The sequence below is a fragment of the Oenanthe melanoleuca genome, chromosome 6 (genome assembly GCF_029582105.1).
Source record: "Oenanthe melanoleuca isolate GR-GAL-2019-014 chromosome 6, OMel1.0, whole genome shotgun sequence".
Taxonomy (NCBI): domain Eukaryota; kingdom Metazoa; phylum Chordata; class Aves; order Passeriformes; family Muscicapidae; genus Oenanthe; species Oenanthe melanoleuca.
The window spans coordinates 2,392,182-2,408,015 of NC_079340.1; positions in this window are offsets into that span (position 1 = coordinate 2,392,182).

The following is a 15,834-nucleotide window of genomic DNA, read 5'->3' on the forward strand; positions in this document are numbered from 1 at the left end:
GCTCACTAAAATAAAACCCATTACTTGTTTCTTTGCCTTTTGCTCCTTGTTCTTTGACACTTTTCCTACTTGGGCTTTTTTATGGCATTTCATTGTTTGTCCACGTGTTTCTTCTCATTTTCCACTTATCTTCTGTGCTTTCAAACTTTTCAGCCACTGCTCTGTGTTGCAATGTAGGACAGGTAATTATTTTTGCCTGGGTTTTTTTTGGTTGATTTTATTTGGTTGTGTGGTTTTTTTTTGCTTTTTGTCTACCAAGCTTTATTCTGAAGGCATAGCAAGGAGAAATGCTTTTAGGTTTTTTTTTTTTTTTAAAGTAAGAACAGCTCTGAGAAACATCAGGGCTGTGCAGATGTGTTTGCCTTGGTGAGCTCCTGGTGCTCTGCACAAACCTGGATGTGTTTATCCAGCCTAATGGGAACAATGAGCACATGGATTGGGCTTGTGATGAGCAACCTGAATAGAAAAACTTGCTAATGAACTGCTGGGCTGCAAATGTTGCTCTATGGGCTGCACTGGCTGCAGAAATAATGTTAAAATGGGCTTAGTGGGGTTTGTTTTTATTTTTTGAGGTAATTTACTTTGTCTCCCATCACTAAGCTCTGAAATAAGGTGGCACTTTGCTTTCATGATTTCCTGTTCATGGGGGAGTTTTAAGCTGATAAAAGGTGATATTTCAGAGGCTGAGCTTTGTGCTTTAAACTACCCTTTGTATAATTCAAGCTGCTTCAGGCCCTACTGGTGGGTTTTTTTCACAAAATAATTGTAGAGTTGAGGTTATGTGGGGTCTGGAAGAGGCTGAAAGCAGCTGGGAAATGCTGGATTGAGGAATTCCAGCAGCCTGGACAGGGAGATCAGAGCTGCCCCATCCTCCTGTGGCAGGAGGAAAATGGCAGAAGAAAAAGGGAAGGATTCTGTCATGGAAATCTGTGCAGGAACGAGCCTTTTAAATGGAAATTAATGAGTTTGGAGGAGAAGGCAGCAAAGGCTTTAATGTAAAGCAGGGTTTGGTAATGGCAGAGTGAAACCTCGTGGGTGGAGGCATGGAACTTGTGAGGAAAGGGGTGATGGCACATGTTTGTAGAGATTTGCTGGGGCTTTGCAAGGATGGGATGAAACAGCTGATGAGAGGTGTCTGGGAGGCATCTGGAGGGCGGGAGATGCTTTTGAGAGGTTGGCTTGGGGCTTGGAAAAGTGTTTGAAGCTATGGAAACAGGAGGGCTGGGAGCTCCAGGCTGGAGCTGGGACTGCAAGCAGCTCAGGAAAACATTGGGATTTGTGTTGGAGGATGGCAAAGATCACACAGCAGTGAGAGGAGACTGATAACATCCACTCACAGCACAAGAAGGAGTTATTCCCCTTCCCTGAATAGCAGCTCTTGGGAGGATGTGGCTTTTCCCTGAAATCTGCATGTGCAGAAAAGCAGCTCTGGTTCATGTTTTTTGGGTGTCTGAGGGCTCAGTGGTTCTCAGCCCCCATTCACAGGAGCTCTTCAAACCAAAACGCAGCTGAGGCACGCGGGGAGGGCTTGGAGGATTCCTGGAGAAGCTGCAGCCCCTTGTGAAAGGGCTAAACGAGCTGGGAAGCACTGGAGGAGCACAGAGCAATGATAAAAACCAAATAGGAAGGTTTGCATTATTTTTACCCCAGCTTGTCCATCCTCTTGGCTTTCAATTTGTCTCTTCTGTGTCAGAAGGAAGGAAAAGCTTTGCACCACTGCTCCCATCTCACATGTCTGTGCCTTGAAGCAGGAGAAGGGATGGCACCCAATGTGTCTGTGCTGCAGCACTCCAGGGAATGCTCTGGCTTCCCCTGAGGTTGAAGCATAGAAGAAACATTCTGCAAGGAGCATAATTTGCCACCTTCACCTCTTTGTCATCTCCTTCTGACAAGCTTCATTCCCTGAGAGAAAGATCTGGAGAGTTTATTGCAGAGGAGTATGATCAGATCTGCCAAACTCTGACATTGATACTGGATAAAGCTCTACCTGTTGGACAAAAAACTGAGCTGTGGCAAAGCATCTCCTGACCAATACCTGGAAGGAGCTGGATGCTGGAGGTGGAAGGATGAATCACCCTAAGCCAGCCCTTTGTTCGTGTTGTGTCCTTGGTGGAGCTCCCAGCCTGTGATCAGCAGCTTGCTCAGGTCTGTGTGCTTTGCAGAGTTTTCCCTCTCCATCCATCCTCATCCCTCTTCCCACCTGGAAGCTTTGATCACTTTGAGCAGTGCAAGGGCAGCATTTCAGGCCCCTCTGGGGAGGAAGGGTTTGGAGGTGGATGGGTGGACACAGTCCCAGGCACCCCTGAGGTGGCTCCTGGCAGGGAGGTGGGAAAATGCACAGGGGATGGATGTGCCCTGGAGTCACTTCCACCAGCCAGAGTGGGGCTGAGTTAAGCAACTCAGGAAAAAGGAAATAATTTGGGAGATCTGTGAAGTCCTCTGAGAGCAGCTGGGGACCCTGGGGCAGTACCTGCACCCTCATCCAGATGCTGTGGCAAGAGGTGCTGCCCAAATCCCCCATTACCAGCTCCTGTCAGGGTGAGCTTTGACACAGTGGCAGTGACCTGATGTCCTCTCTTCAATACTTGCCTTTCCTTTGGAAGATGCACCTTTCTGACAAATCTCAGGACCTTTTTGGGCTGGAACACTGTGCCCAGTTCATCTGTGGCTGAGCTTTCCACAGAGCTGCCTGGCTGGGCTGGTCCTGCATGGTTCCAGCCCCAGAGCAGAGCTCAGGGCTCACACCTCTGGGTTTGGTGCAGCTCTCTCCATCACCCTGCCCTGGGATGGCTCAGGTGGCCCTGCTGCTTGTGTCCCTTCCTTTTGGCAGACCCCTGGTGCTGGGCTCTCGCACATCTGTTGGTGGGGCTGGGATTCACTCCCAGCCGTGCAGAGCCGAGCTCAGCAGAGCCGAGCTCAGCAGAGCCTCTGAAGTGCTGCCCGAGCCCTCCCTCGCCTCCTCCCACATGGAGCACTTTCTTAATGAAGAATTAAGAGACCTCAGGGAGCAGATGCAGCTCAGTGATGGAAAGAGTTGCACAACAGAGTGTTTGATTAATGCCTTCTGACTTTTACAAGAGTCAAAGTCCTCCTGACAAAGCAAGCTTGGCTTAACTGCAGGGAGAGGGGAAGGCAAGAGGAGAGGTGAGAAGTCTGGACAGGAGGTGTGAGGAAGGTAAAAGGAGTAGAATATCCACATAATATCTGCAGGAAAACCTGAAAGAGAAGAATTGAATGGCCCACTGCTGACTACTTGCTTTGGGTGGTTGGTTCTGTGGTTTTACTTAGCTCAGTGTCTTGCTGTAAAGCAGTTTTGAACATACAACCATGTAACTGCACAACAATCTGGGCTTCTGATGTCCTGCCCTGTGGCTGGAGGTGGCTCTTCAGGGATGAGGAAGAGCAGGGGATGCACATCTGAGACCAGCCCCTCAGCAGACCCAGCTGGTGGCCAGGGACTTGCTGAGCCTGGAGAGGTTTGTGCATCCAGCAGCCTTCACTTACCTTTCATTTACTAAAAACATTAAAAACTACTGACTTACTTATCTTAAAACTTAAACTCACACCTTTACTTTGTGTATGAGTGGCTTAATATACTTCAACCCATCCACAGACTAGAATTCAATCCCTGCCCTCTGATTTCTCTCTGAAGAATTCAGACACTCCCAACTCACTAACTCCAACAAACTCTCATCTTCAGGGCACTGCTCCCATTTCCCCTCAAACTGATGCACAAACTCTTGTCATTTTCTATATTTTTGGACAAGGGGTTTCACAGGTGCTGTGGAGGAAGGGAGTGCTCCTGAATACGCATTTTGGATTAATGAGCAACTCTAGCCATGCCCATGCCTCGTTTTTTCATTTTTGATTTTTGACCTCACCTGTTTTCTCCCTCTTTGCTGCTTTTGTGAGATGACCCAGCCTTTTACTCCTTTGACTTGCAGGGGGAGGGTTAATCCCCCCTGCAGGGTGGTTTAAACAGGGGTGATGTCTGTGCTCTCAAGCCAAGCCCCAGTGAGGATTTCACTCCCTGTGTCCATCTGCTCTTGCAAAGAGGGTGTGCACAGTCTCTGGGCACTTTGGTGTCACCAGGGCTGAAGCTTTTCTGTCTTTCTGTCCCACAAGCTGACTTTTTATCTGATCTGTGGTCCTCCACCACGAGCTGATGTGGTCCCTGCTCTGATTTGTGCCCTGGCCTTGCTGTGCTCAGAGCAGGAGACAAGCTGTGGTCTCTCTCAGCCTGCTTTCCTTCAGCCTTTGTGGCACAAATGAATAAAAGCAGAGCCCCTCTGTGCCACATGTGCTGCTCTCACTCTCCTTCTGTCCATTTTTATCCCTTTGGATCAGCTGCACCCCTGTGATCTGACCTCCTCAGCCTCCCCCAGCTGGAGCTGCATCCTCAGCTTGAGCTACAGCATCCTCAGCTTGAGCTACAGCATCTTTTCAAAGGCTTTTTCTCTCTTTTCCAAGGCAAAATATGCTGATATTGGACCACTGGAGGTGGCAGGCACCTGGCTTTCACCCAAGGGTTTTGTGGCAGGAGCCAAAGCTTGAGGTTGAATCCATCACCTGTGTACCCCAAACCTGTGCTGATCCATGGAAATGCCATCAGCCTGGCTCTCTCCTGCATGGAGAAGCTGGAACCCTGTGCCTGTGGAGCACAAGGTTTGTCCTTCTTGCTGTGGCCACTTCCCCCTCCTGCTGATCTCCCACCCAGGGTTTGTGCTCCTGGGGCTGGTGTCCTCCCCACCTTCCCATCTTCCCCTTTCCCCTTTTTCCTGCTTTTCTGATTTAGCTGGATCCCTGGCAGCACATCATTTTTAATAATTTAATGAGTTAGACCCTAAATAAATGGCCTGAGCTGAGTTTTCTTCCCTCTCCCTCTCACTGTCAATGACCCTGCTGCTTGCACAGAAAATCCCTGCTCAAATGGATGCTTTCCCAGGAGAAACTGTTGCCAAATCAGTGATTTCCCCCCATCAAAAGAAAAATAAATCCTGAGCTGGAAAGGTCCCTCACCTGTTCAGTTTAACAGCAGTGAGCTCACAGCTGTGCTGTAAGATCTGCCCACAAGTCCACTGAACAGAATAGGAAATTTTTTTCTCCCCCAGTAAATGGAGATACTTTCAGGAGGCATTTGGAGGTATTTTCACCTCCCAGAGAGGGTTGGTAGCACAGTTTTTATTCCAGATCCAGCTCAGATAAAGGAAGGACCAGAGTGTGCAGTGTCCAGCCCAAGGGCTGGGAGCTGATGCTGCAGGAGATTATTTGGGAATTAAATCCCCCAGAGTGACCTGAGGGGACCTGATGCTGCTGGAAATCACTGGATCTTATCCAGGCACATCTGCTTGACCCACTCTGAGCTCTCCTGTGCAGGGATGAGGTTTCCATCCTGTCCTGCTCTGGGGATGTGGGAGCTCTGCCCCACTCCTGGCTGTGCTCCTTGCCCTTCCCCAGCTGCCAGGGCAGGATTTGGCTGCTTCAAAGGTGGGATATTTGTGCCATGTGGTTGTCATGCTCTGCCCAACTAGTGTAAATCGTGCCAGAGGTTCTCCACATTTTATCCATGAAGTCTCCAGCACAGGTCCCAGGAACTCAACTTGCCTGGAGGGATTCAGTGTAGCTAAGGGTCAGTGAAATTTGGGATTTGCCCTTCCTCTCTCTCTCAGAAAAGAGCTCAAAACACTGCAGATGTCTTTGAAAACCAACCTCCCCATTTGCCTTGATGTCACCCAAGCTCATGTTGCTGAAGAAATTAAATTAAACTGAGAGCAACTCCTAGTGAAATTCAAATTGGGTGATTTGTGACTGACTGGAACTGAGTATTTTCAGTTGGAAGGGACCTGCAATGATCAAATTGAGTATTTCAAGATCCCTGAATATTTCCCTGAAAGTCTCCTCTCCACAAACCATTGAACATGGTTTCATGATGATATACAATTTTATTCACTGTTTTATATAGAATCACTATTATAGGTAACTTGTGTTGCATACAGCCAGGTGAAATGCTGTGTATATTCTAACAGGAAATAAAAAATGATGTTTTTAGCCTTGGGAAAAAATACCAGTGCTGGTGGTTGTGCTTAGTGCTCTGAACAGCATCACATTTGATTTGGGAGGTGTTTTCTCTTTAAAATAAAAAAAAAAAAAAAATTAATAATTCAAAAGTGCCTGTGGGGAGCAGCCACCCTTTCTCATGGAGCAGGATGCAGAAACAGGCTCGTCACTTCTGCTTTCCTCCCGCAGAATGGGAGGGATCCCAAACACTTTCCCACTTTGCAGGACCCTGGAGCAGCTCTGGGATGTCACTGGTGTCTGTGAGACATCTCCTGACCAATGCTATTTGTCTGAATTCCCAGGAATGCTGCTGCTTCTTCTTCTGACTGGAAAAATGTTCTATTTTTGGCCGTGGCAACTTTTTTTATTTTTTATTTTTTTTTATTTTTTTTTTTTTTAATTCTCGGAATAAAAGGATTCAAACAAAGCATGGCAAGGGTTTGTATGGGTCTGAGTGGTGTGGGATGGGGCTGGAGGGAGGCAGAGCTCCAGGCAGGGACAGGAGGAATCTATTACTGCTCTCCTCGAGTTTAAGTGGATGGTGATGGAGATCCTGGTGTGGCAGAGCCAAGGCAGACGTGGATATGTGGGAAAATGTCTCTGGGAGCAGGGAAAAAAAAAAAAATATCAAAACAAATGGGTAAATAAACACAGGAGCATATGTCTCAACACTGGGGGGGAAAAAAAATATGAGATTGGATCAAAACATCATCATTCCAGAGCTTGGATGAGCAAAGGCACTGCCAGGAATTGTGGCTGCCCCTGGATCCCTGGCAGAGTCCAAGGCCAGGCTGGAATTTGGAACACCCTGGGATGGTGGAAGGTGTCCCTGCCCATGGTGGGGGTGGAATTTTGGGTCTTTAGGCTGCATCCCAACCCACAGCATCCTGAGATTCTGCACCATCCTGGTCCAAATCCCAAATTTCTTTAAGCTTTGCAGGTAGAATGGAGCTGGAATCCCCAGGACCAGACTGGATCATCCTTTTCTGGGTGATGGCTTAGGGAAGGATTTGAGTGGTTTGGTGTTCTGCTGATTCCCTCCCCTGTGATTTGTGATGCCCTGTGTTCAAATGATTCATGGAAGAACCTTTTCCTACCCACCTTTGAGACAAAACCAGCAAGTGGGGAATCCTGGAGCCCCAAACCACCCTCTGTCAGACACTGCCCTGCTCAAGCTCTGGGTTGAGAACTCCCAGAAACTTTTTAGCAGGGCTGGAGCAGGAAGTTCATCAGAGCTGCTTTGATATCTCCCAGTGTGTTTTAACAGCTGCTTTGGAGGCAGCTCCAGCAGCAAGAGCAAGGTTCAGCTCCTGCTCCTAAAAGTCCACTCTGCCCCTACCAAAATCCCTCTGTGCCATGGCATTGCTGCTTTCTTCCTTTCCTGAGACCTCATCTCCTTGGTGGGGGCTTGGGAAAATGAAATGGCCAAACCTTATTGACTGCAGCTTGTAAAATTATTTTTTAAGTAGTAATAATACTTTTTAAAAAGCTGCCTTGATGCTGGGGTGTTGCAGGCACAGTCTGAAACTTCCCTGTTTCTCATTTCTGTTTTCAGTTTGTCTTTCTCCCAAGTCCTCCAGCAGGCTGACATTTTCCATGGCTTGCTCACATCTAAACAACTTCCCAGGATTTTTTAAAATGAAATCATGGCAGTGAAGAGGTTCAAGCTGTCTCTTCTTGGTGAGGAACCTCTGTAAAGCCCAAAATCAGAGGTTTTGGTCCATCCTCCTGGGGGAGAACCCTCAGCTGAACTCTTTGTTGTGGTGACTGAGGGTTGATTGGCAATGTGCTGCTCTGTCATGGAAAATAAACAGCTCTTCCAAAGTTTTTTTTCCCTCACTGTAGCTGTAACCTTTATCCTTTCTTGTCTTTTGGTTGATCTTCATTCTTATGACTTGATTTTTGGTATGTTTGTTACCATTTTTTAAAAATCATCATAAAACCACAGAATGGTTTGGGTTGGAAGGGACCTTAAAGTTCATCCCATTCCCACCCCTGCCATGGGCAGGGACAATTCCCACTATCCCAAATTGCTTCCCTCAGTCACAGCCCACATTGGGTTAATCTTCAGCAAGGCCAAAGTCTGGGTATGGATGTTAAATGAAAAAATGAAATTATTTTGGTGGCTGTAGAAAGCCAAACAAATAAAGCAAAGGAAAACAAGGGAGTTTCCAGCTTCCCACCTCTTTTAGCTCAGTGCATTGTGCCTAAAACTGGGGAATAAACATCTGGGAGTCACACAGTGAGATCTAAAATTGGGGAATAAACATCTGGGGGTCACACAGATCTAAAATTAGGGGATAAACATCTGGGGTCACACAGTGGGATCTAAAATTGGGGGATAAACATCTGGGGGTCACACAGTGGGATCTAAAATTGGGGGATAAACATCTGGGGGTCACACAGTGGGACCTAAATTGGGGGATAAACATCTGGGGATCACACAGAGGGATCTAAAATTGGGGAATAAACATCTGGGGGTCACACAGTGGGATCTAAACTGGGGAATAAACACCTGGGGGTCACACAGTGGGATCTAAAATTGGAGGATAAACATCTGGGGTCACCCAGTGAAAAAGAAGAGAAAGAAGTTGTTAAAGTCTAACTGTGCTTGTTTTGACATAAACAATCTCTGGCACCCTCAAAAATATTTTTTTCACCCACTGCCACTGATCTGTGACTCCTTAAATCTCTAGAAAACCAGGTGTGTTGAAATGCTTTTTAAATTATTGAGGAATTTTGGCACAACCCCAGTGAGGGGAGAGAACAAGGAATAATCTGGTGAAGGGTCCAGTGCAGGAGAGGATTAGAGATAGAATCAGAGCATAATTTAGGTCAGAAGAGCTTGCTGGGGGTCTCTAGTCCAACTTTACCCAAAAAGGGTAAAGGATCAGGTGGGATGGCTTTGCTGGGTCCAGACTGCCAAATTCAAAGCCCTGCCCAGAAAGGCACTTGGCCTCCAGCATCCTGCCTCTTGCAAGGAGTGTCTGTCTGTCACCAAACCACTGAAAAATGGAGAGGGAAGGGAGAAAATCCTCTCCAATGCCTGCAGGTCAATGTCCTTCCAGGAAAATAAAAAAAAAAAAAAAAAAAGAGGAATAATGGAGTTTGGCTCACTCTGGAGAACAAACACGAAACCTCCCCTAAATTGCCATCTGCAGGAGAGGGAAAGGCTCGAGCATGTTTACCATGGCAGGCTCCAGGGTGATGCAGGCTGTCAGAATTATAAAATATTCTTGGAATTGCTGAGTGCTACAGACAGTAATTCCACCTCAGAAAGCCTCCTGGTGCAAATGAAATCCATTAAACCAGGGCTCAGCACCAAGTGAGTCTGGGCATTGCTGCAGGAATTGAATCAGCTGCTGGTTGGTCCCAGCTCGTGGGGATTGCTCAAGGACCTTGGATGGGCCAAGGGCTGGCCAGGAAGGATGTGCTGGCAGAAAAACTGGGTTGGTGTGGAGGGGGTGACCAGAGGAATGAGTTCCCTTCAAAGTAGAAAATGGAGCAAGGCTTGGAGCAGCCTGGGGGAGATGGGAATGGAAACAGGAACTGGGTGTCAGTGGGGTTGGACCTTAGGGGAGAAACTGCTCTGGGTGTCCTGATTTGAGGGACAGGTGTCTGCCAATAAAGGCAGGAGCTTCTCTTTGAAATGGAGAATGTAAACCCCCTCCCGCCAAATTATTATTATAATTTTGAAATTAAGGGGCTCTCAGACAAATATATGGGAATTAGGAATAACAGTTCTTTACTAGGAAAATTAAAATAGAAATGCAGTATTACAAAGAACAATCCCAAAACTCTGACAGAGTCAGAATCCAAGCTGACACCCGTCAGTCAGTCAGGGTGTTGGCACAGTCCCATTCAATGGTGGCTGCATCCTCCTGCAGTGGCAGATGTGGTTCAGCTGGAGCAGTGCTCCTGGAGAAGGTGCAGTTTCCTCTGAAGCTCCAGGGATGATGTGGAAAGGTCTGGCTTTCCTCTGGAATCCAGTGGAAAGATGGATAACTTGTTGTCCAAAATCTCAGTTTTTATCTGGGTAGGAAAGGCTTGGCTGCTCCCCTGGCTGGAGCAACTCCCAGTGGGATGATGGAATTTTATCAGTCATGCAGTGGGACTGAATGGGCCAGCAGCAGATGATATCTTCCTGGAGGGAGGATGGGCTGTGGGAAAGATAAAGATGATTGCCCAGCTGGTTTAAAGATGGCCCATTAGCAGAGAATATGTGCCAGGAGATCAGGGTCACTGCCCCAGCTGGGTTAACAGATGGGGACAGAATTCACATTTCTGTCACATCCTGTACTGCAACCCAAGACACTGGGATATTGGGATGACATCCTTCCCTCTGAGGGAGGGTGGGCAGGCCCTGGCACAGGGTGCCCAGAGCAGCTGTGGCTGCCCCTGGATCCCTGGCAGTGCCCAAGGCCAGGCTGGATGGGGCTGGGAGCAGCCTGGGACTGTGGAAGGTGTCCCTGCCATGGCACAGTGTGGAATTGGATGTGTTTTAAGGTCCCTTCCAACCCAGGCCATTCTGTGGGATACATTGGCCAGGAAGAAGTCACAAAAATCTTTCTTGAAGTCACAAAAATCTCCTTTGGGCTGCCCTGGGGGAGAGGCTTGGTGAGCAAACACTGAGATGCTCTCCCATGTCACTGCTTGAATGGAAAACAGCCAAAATTACACCTTTGGCTTCTGGATAAGGAGCTCCTGGCAGCTTTGAGGAAAGCTGAAGAGGTTTTAGAGAGGGATGGTGGCAGCTCCCAGAGGGGCTGCAGGAAAACAGCTGAAGATTCAGGCTGAGATAAGACCAGAAATATTAATCCCACACAGTGGGAAATCCCAGGAAAACACCTAGCTCTGCCCTTTCTGCTCAGGACTGGCAGGTTTTAAACACTGAATCTCGTGTGGATGAGATGTTTGGCACCTCTCAAAGTCTTATTTCTGTCCTTCAGGACAGGCTGGACGTGACACATCTAAATGTGTGTGAGGCTCACATTAACAGGCTGGAAATTGGCTGCTGGGTCTGGCCATCCCTCAAACTGAAAATAGTCCCAGGATGTGATTGCCACATCCAGGGTCTGCTCTGGGTTTTCTTGAACATGTGCTCTTTTTTATTAAAAAACAAACAAAAAAAATTATTAAAAACAACAAAAAAAATTAAAAAATTTGGTGGTAGCTGCTCTAGGGGGGAAGATCCTGGCTGGCATGGTTATCATGTTTTCTTGGGGCTTTCTTTGTGCTGCTGAGCTTTTCCCAGGCCCATGAAGAAGTGCTTTTGGTCACAGTGGGTTTTGGGCACTGGGGCTGTGTCCAGCCCAGCCTCATTGGATCCTCAGCCATCCCACTGCTCAACTCATGGTGGGTGCTGCTGCCTCTATTTTACCTCACGTTGGCTTTGAGCTGGAAATCAAGAGGAAAAAAAAAAAAAACATTTGGTGGAAGTGGTCATGTAAATGAGAGGTTGCTCATGAATAAAATTAAGGTAGTGCTCCATAAAGGTGAATAAATTGGGATTTGGGAAGGTGCTGCTGAAGCTGCCAGGTTTGTCAGCTGCCACTGCTGTGGAGCTGAATAACAGCCTTGGGAGCAAGGCAGACAGATGCTAGTCCTAAAATCAAAAGGGAAAAAAAAAATTGAAATGCCATGTGGGGTTTGTTCAGCCCACCCTCACATCAGCTTTAAATGGGCTCTGAAAGGGCATTTTTGGGTAGGCTGAGACTTTGCTGAAGGTTCTGAGGGGAAAAAAAAAGCAGGATGTGCCATGGCAGCAGCCTGGGAGAAGTTCTTGATGGGAAAGATTGAGTAGGGAGCACCCTTGGAGGTTCCCAGTGCTGGGGACCACATCCAGGTGAGTCCTGGCATCCCTGAGGATGGAGATCCCCCTCTGCTTGGAAACCCATCCAAGGGATGTCCCCAAAAAAAGGGAAAACTCCTTTTCCACTGCTTAATGCTCCCAGGTAATAACACACCAAGCACCACTGTCAACACTTCAATTTGTGGTTTGTATTCCACAAAGAGCTTAAAATTCCTGCTTAAATCTGCTCTCCCTTTGAGAAATCAGATCCAGCCCATGGAGTGACAGAGCTGGTTTTGGATGGGGAGCTCTTCTTACTTGGTTTTTTGTCACTTTTTCCTGAGTGAATTTGGCCATTTGGGATATGTGGGATTTTTTTTTTTTAACTGAATTTTATAACAGGGACCAAATTGAGGCACTCAAAGCTTCAGTGTGTTTTGATACTTGAACCAACATGCTGAAATGTTTTTTCTCAGAGGGAATTTGGGGCAAAGTAAGGGCTTGCCTTTCAAACATAGCAGTGATAGGGGATGAAAAATTATGAGGAGCTACAGGCACACAGAAAAATCACAAAATATTCAGGAAATTTATAGTAAATCATGGGCTGGCTGCAGAATTATTTCCCTGCTTGCCATAATTTGAAGGGACTCATCCCTCTGGTTTGGTTTTGGCACTGAGGGTGCAGACTGGACTTGCTCTCCAGCAGGTCTAAATTCCACTGAGATGCTCCCAAAGTGAGTTTGTCTTTAGAGGGAAAGCCAGTGTCATTTCTGACAGACAGGCTGTGGTGATGTAGACCCAAGGGAAAGGAGGCAAAGATGGAATATGCTCCTGAGATAAACTTTCCCATGGGAAGTACTGAAAGGAAAAAAAAGGGGGGGAGGTGGCAGAAGGAGAGTGATGCTGGAGTGGGGCTGGGGTCCCAGGGGGTGAGTGAGGCAGAATCACAGAGCCAGGGAATCAGGTTTGGTGCAATCAGACTGGTTTTGGTGGGAAAGGACCTTAAAGAACATTTCATTCCATCTCCCTGGCATGGGCAGGGATGCCACTCCCCAGACCAGGTTGCTCAAGTAATTCTCTCTGCCCATCGCAGGGATGCACATCTGGATACTGGGAATATTTTATTGCCTCCAGTACCAGAAAGGCACCTGCAAACTGGAGTGATTCCAGTGTGGGGCCCCATGGAGAATGGAGAGGAGGGAGAGTAGCCCAGGATTTTATTTCAAGGGAGGAGTAAATGTTTGGGGATTTAAATTTTCAGCTAACAGGCACAGTGTTCTGAAAGGGACATAAGGAATGCATCACCCATTTCTCCTCCACAAAATCCAAGGAACCTGTGAATGTAAAACCTGCAAACCTTTTTTTTCCCTTTGCCATGCCCTGCAGAGGTGCTTGCAAGCATTTGTGCACAGCTGTGGAGCTGAGCTGCCTCGTGGGCTGACTGCAAGCAGGGAGCTTTGAAGGACTGATTTTATTTAGAAAGTTTCAAATCCACTTACTTTCCAACAGTGCTGGTTGTACTCATTTATTAACTTCCTTCTCCACCTCATTTACTGCCTGTCAGATGTTCACACCCAGGAAATGTGTGCTTGCATAACTGAAACTCTTGCAAGTTCAATGTTCAGTGGCAGCTTTGGCTTTTAGTTACAATTTTTTTTTTTTAAAGGTGTGCTTTGCAGCCTCAGCCCTGTGTGCAAACCTGTAGTAACAGCATGCTGTTAATTCCTAAGCTGAGTAAAGCAGACTCACTTCTTTCCTTCAACAGGCTCTGAAAAGCAGCTCTGTGTGGCACAGGAATTTTCTGGTGGAAATTTTTTGGGGTTGGGGGGAGGGCAAGGCAAGCAAAGCCTTTTGATCAAAACTATGAAGCAATGACAGGGTTTGCTTCTTGATCTCACTTGTTTCAATTGTCTAAACACCACAAGGAAGTACCTGTGGTGGGCAAGTGCTCCTTTCAAGATCACTTACTAAGAAAAAAAAAAAAAAAAAAGAAAAAGAAAAAAAGAAAGATTAGCTCAATGTTCATAATAATTCTCAGGGAATAATCTTGCCCATCATTCCAGTGCAAGGGTTTGGAGGGTGCAAGTACAGGCTGTGCTTGGCATCCCATGAAAGAAACCCCTCAGCTTTGCCTGTGCAGACATCAGGATGTGGGGAGTCTCCTCTGGGCATGCTGACACAAGCCTCCCTACTTGGGGAGACCCTAACTTGGAGGAGTTTTTAATGTGAGTCCCACAGGGTCAGGGGGCTCTGCTTCCACCTCTTGGTGGCAGAAAATGCCACAGCTGCTCTGGTTCTCTGCCAGGAGCAGACCCTGGGGATGTTGTCCAAATCCATCTTGGGGGTCCCAGGCTGAAATTTGCTTCCTGGCCAGGTTGGATTCAGGAGTTGTAGGGGAAGGTGTTGGATTTAGGGAAAGAAGGAATGCCTGTTTTGCAGGCCAGGATGAGCACACTGTGGGAGCTGCAGAGAGCCACCAGGCAGGAAAACTCCAACTCCAGGCTGAGCATGGGGAGCATCTTCCAATGGAGACCTGATGTCTTGGGCAGCTGTCCTAGGTTACAATGTAAAGATGTGCCCAAAATTATGTATTCTGTCACCATCTGCTGAAACCAGGTGGGGCAGTGGTCCTTATCTCTGTGAGAGATATCCTCTGCTAATGGGCCAGTGTTAAAAACCAGCTGGGACAGAGTTCTTTATCTTTCCCACAGCCCATCCTTCCTCCAGGGGATATCTCCTGTTAATGGGCCATTCAGTCCCACTGCATGACTGATAAAATTACATCATCCCACTGGGAGATGCTCCAGCCAGGGGGAGGAGACAAACATTTCCTACCTAGATAAAAAACTGAGATTTGGAACAGCCAGAGCTGCCCTTACCCACTGGTTTCCAGAGGACAAGAGCTACCAGACCTTTCTACAGGATCACTACTTCAACAAGACCACTTCATCTGGACTGCTGCCACCACCCTGACTAGTGGGGTGTCAGGTTGTATCTGACTCTGTCAGTGGTTTTTCTTTTGTGCTATTGCATGTATTTTATTTTTGTTCTCTTTTTTCCCATTAAATTGTACTTCTGACTTGGAGTCCCTCACTGGTTTTGCTTTCAAACCATTACAGCAGCACATGGAGGGAGAGAGGGGCTGCTTGATGCTGGCACCAGCTGCTCCAAGGCTGGCAGTGTGTTCTTCTACTGAATCCTCCCCATTCCAGGAGCACAGCAGATGCTCCACTGTGGACATAGCTCAAGTTTTTTGGAATAGCTACAGTTCTTGCACACCGTAAGAGCAAAATAATATCCAGATTAAACCCATGTTATTTCGAGCATGCAGTTCTTTGCTTTTTGCTTGATTGCAATCTCAAAAGAATAGGTGACCACAAAGATACAGGTTGTGATCTAGCAGGGTGCTGAAGTGTGTGCACTGATGAGAGGGTTACATGAGCTTCACTGCCTTCTGTGTTTATCAGTTGTGCTAAATTTGCAGTAATTTATCACAGATGTGGTGGGTGGGTGCCCACAAGCTGCCCAGAGCAGCTGTGGCTGCCCCTGGCAGTGCCCAAGGCCAGGTTGGATGGGGCTTGGAGCACCTGGGACAGTGGAAGGTGTCCCTGCCCATGGCAGGGGTGGCACTGGATTGGTTTAAATTCCCTCCCGACCCAAACCATTCTGGGATTTTTACAGCCCAGCATCAGTGCTTTGTTTGCAGAGCAGCGTGGGTGTTGCCTGCTCATGTCACATGCTGGAGACCTAATCTGAAACCACAAACCAGAATTTGTGCCCTGGCCAGAAAAATGTGGAAACAAGAGCTGGTGAAACCTGGGCTGAGATGTTCAGGGTGCAAACGCCGCAAGGTGAAAAACCACAAAGATTCAGGGGTGGGATTAGAGACACAATTTAACCTGGGCTGGGTGAAAAGGAATTAATTCCTGGTAGTGGGATGGGGAAAAGTGTGCTCCAAGCCTTCCAGTGACCAAACAATTCAGTGT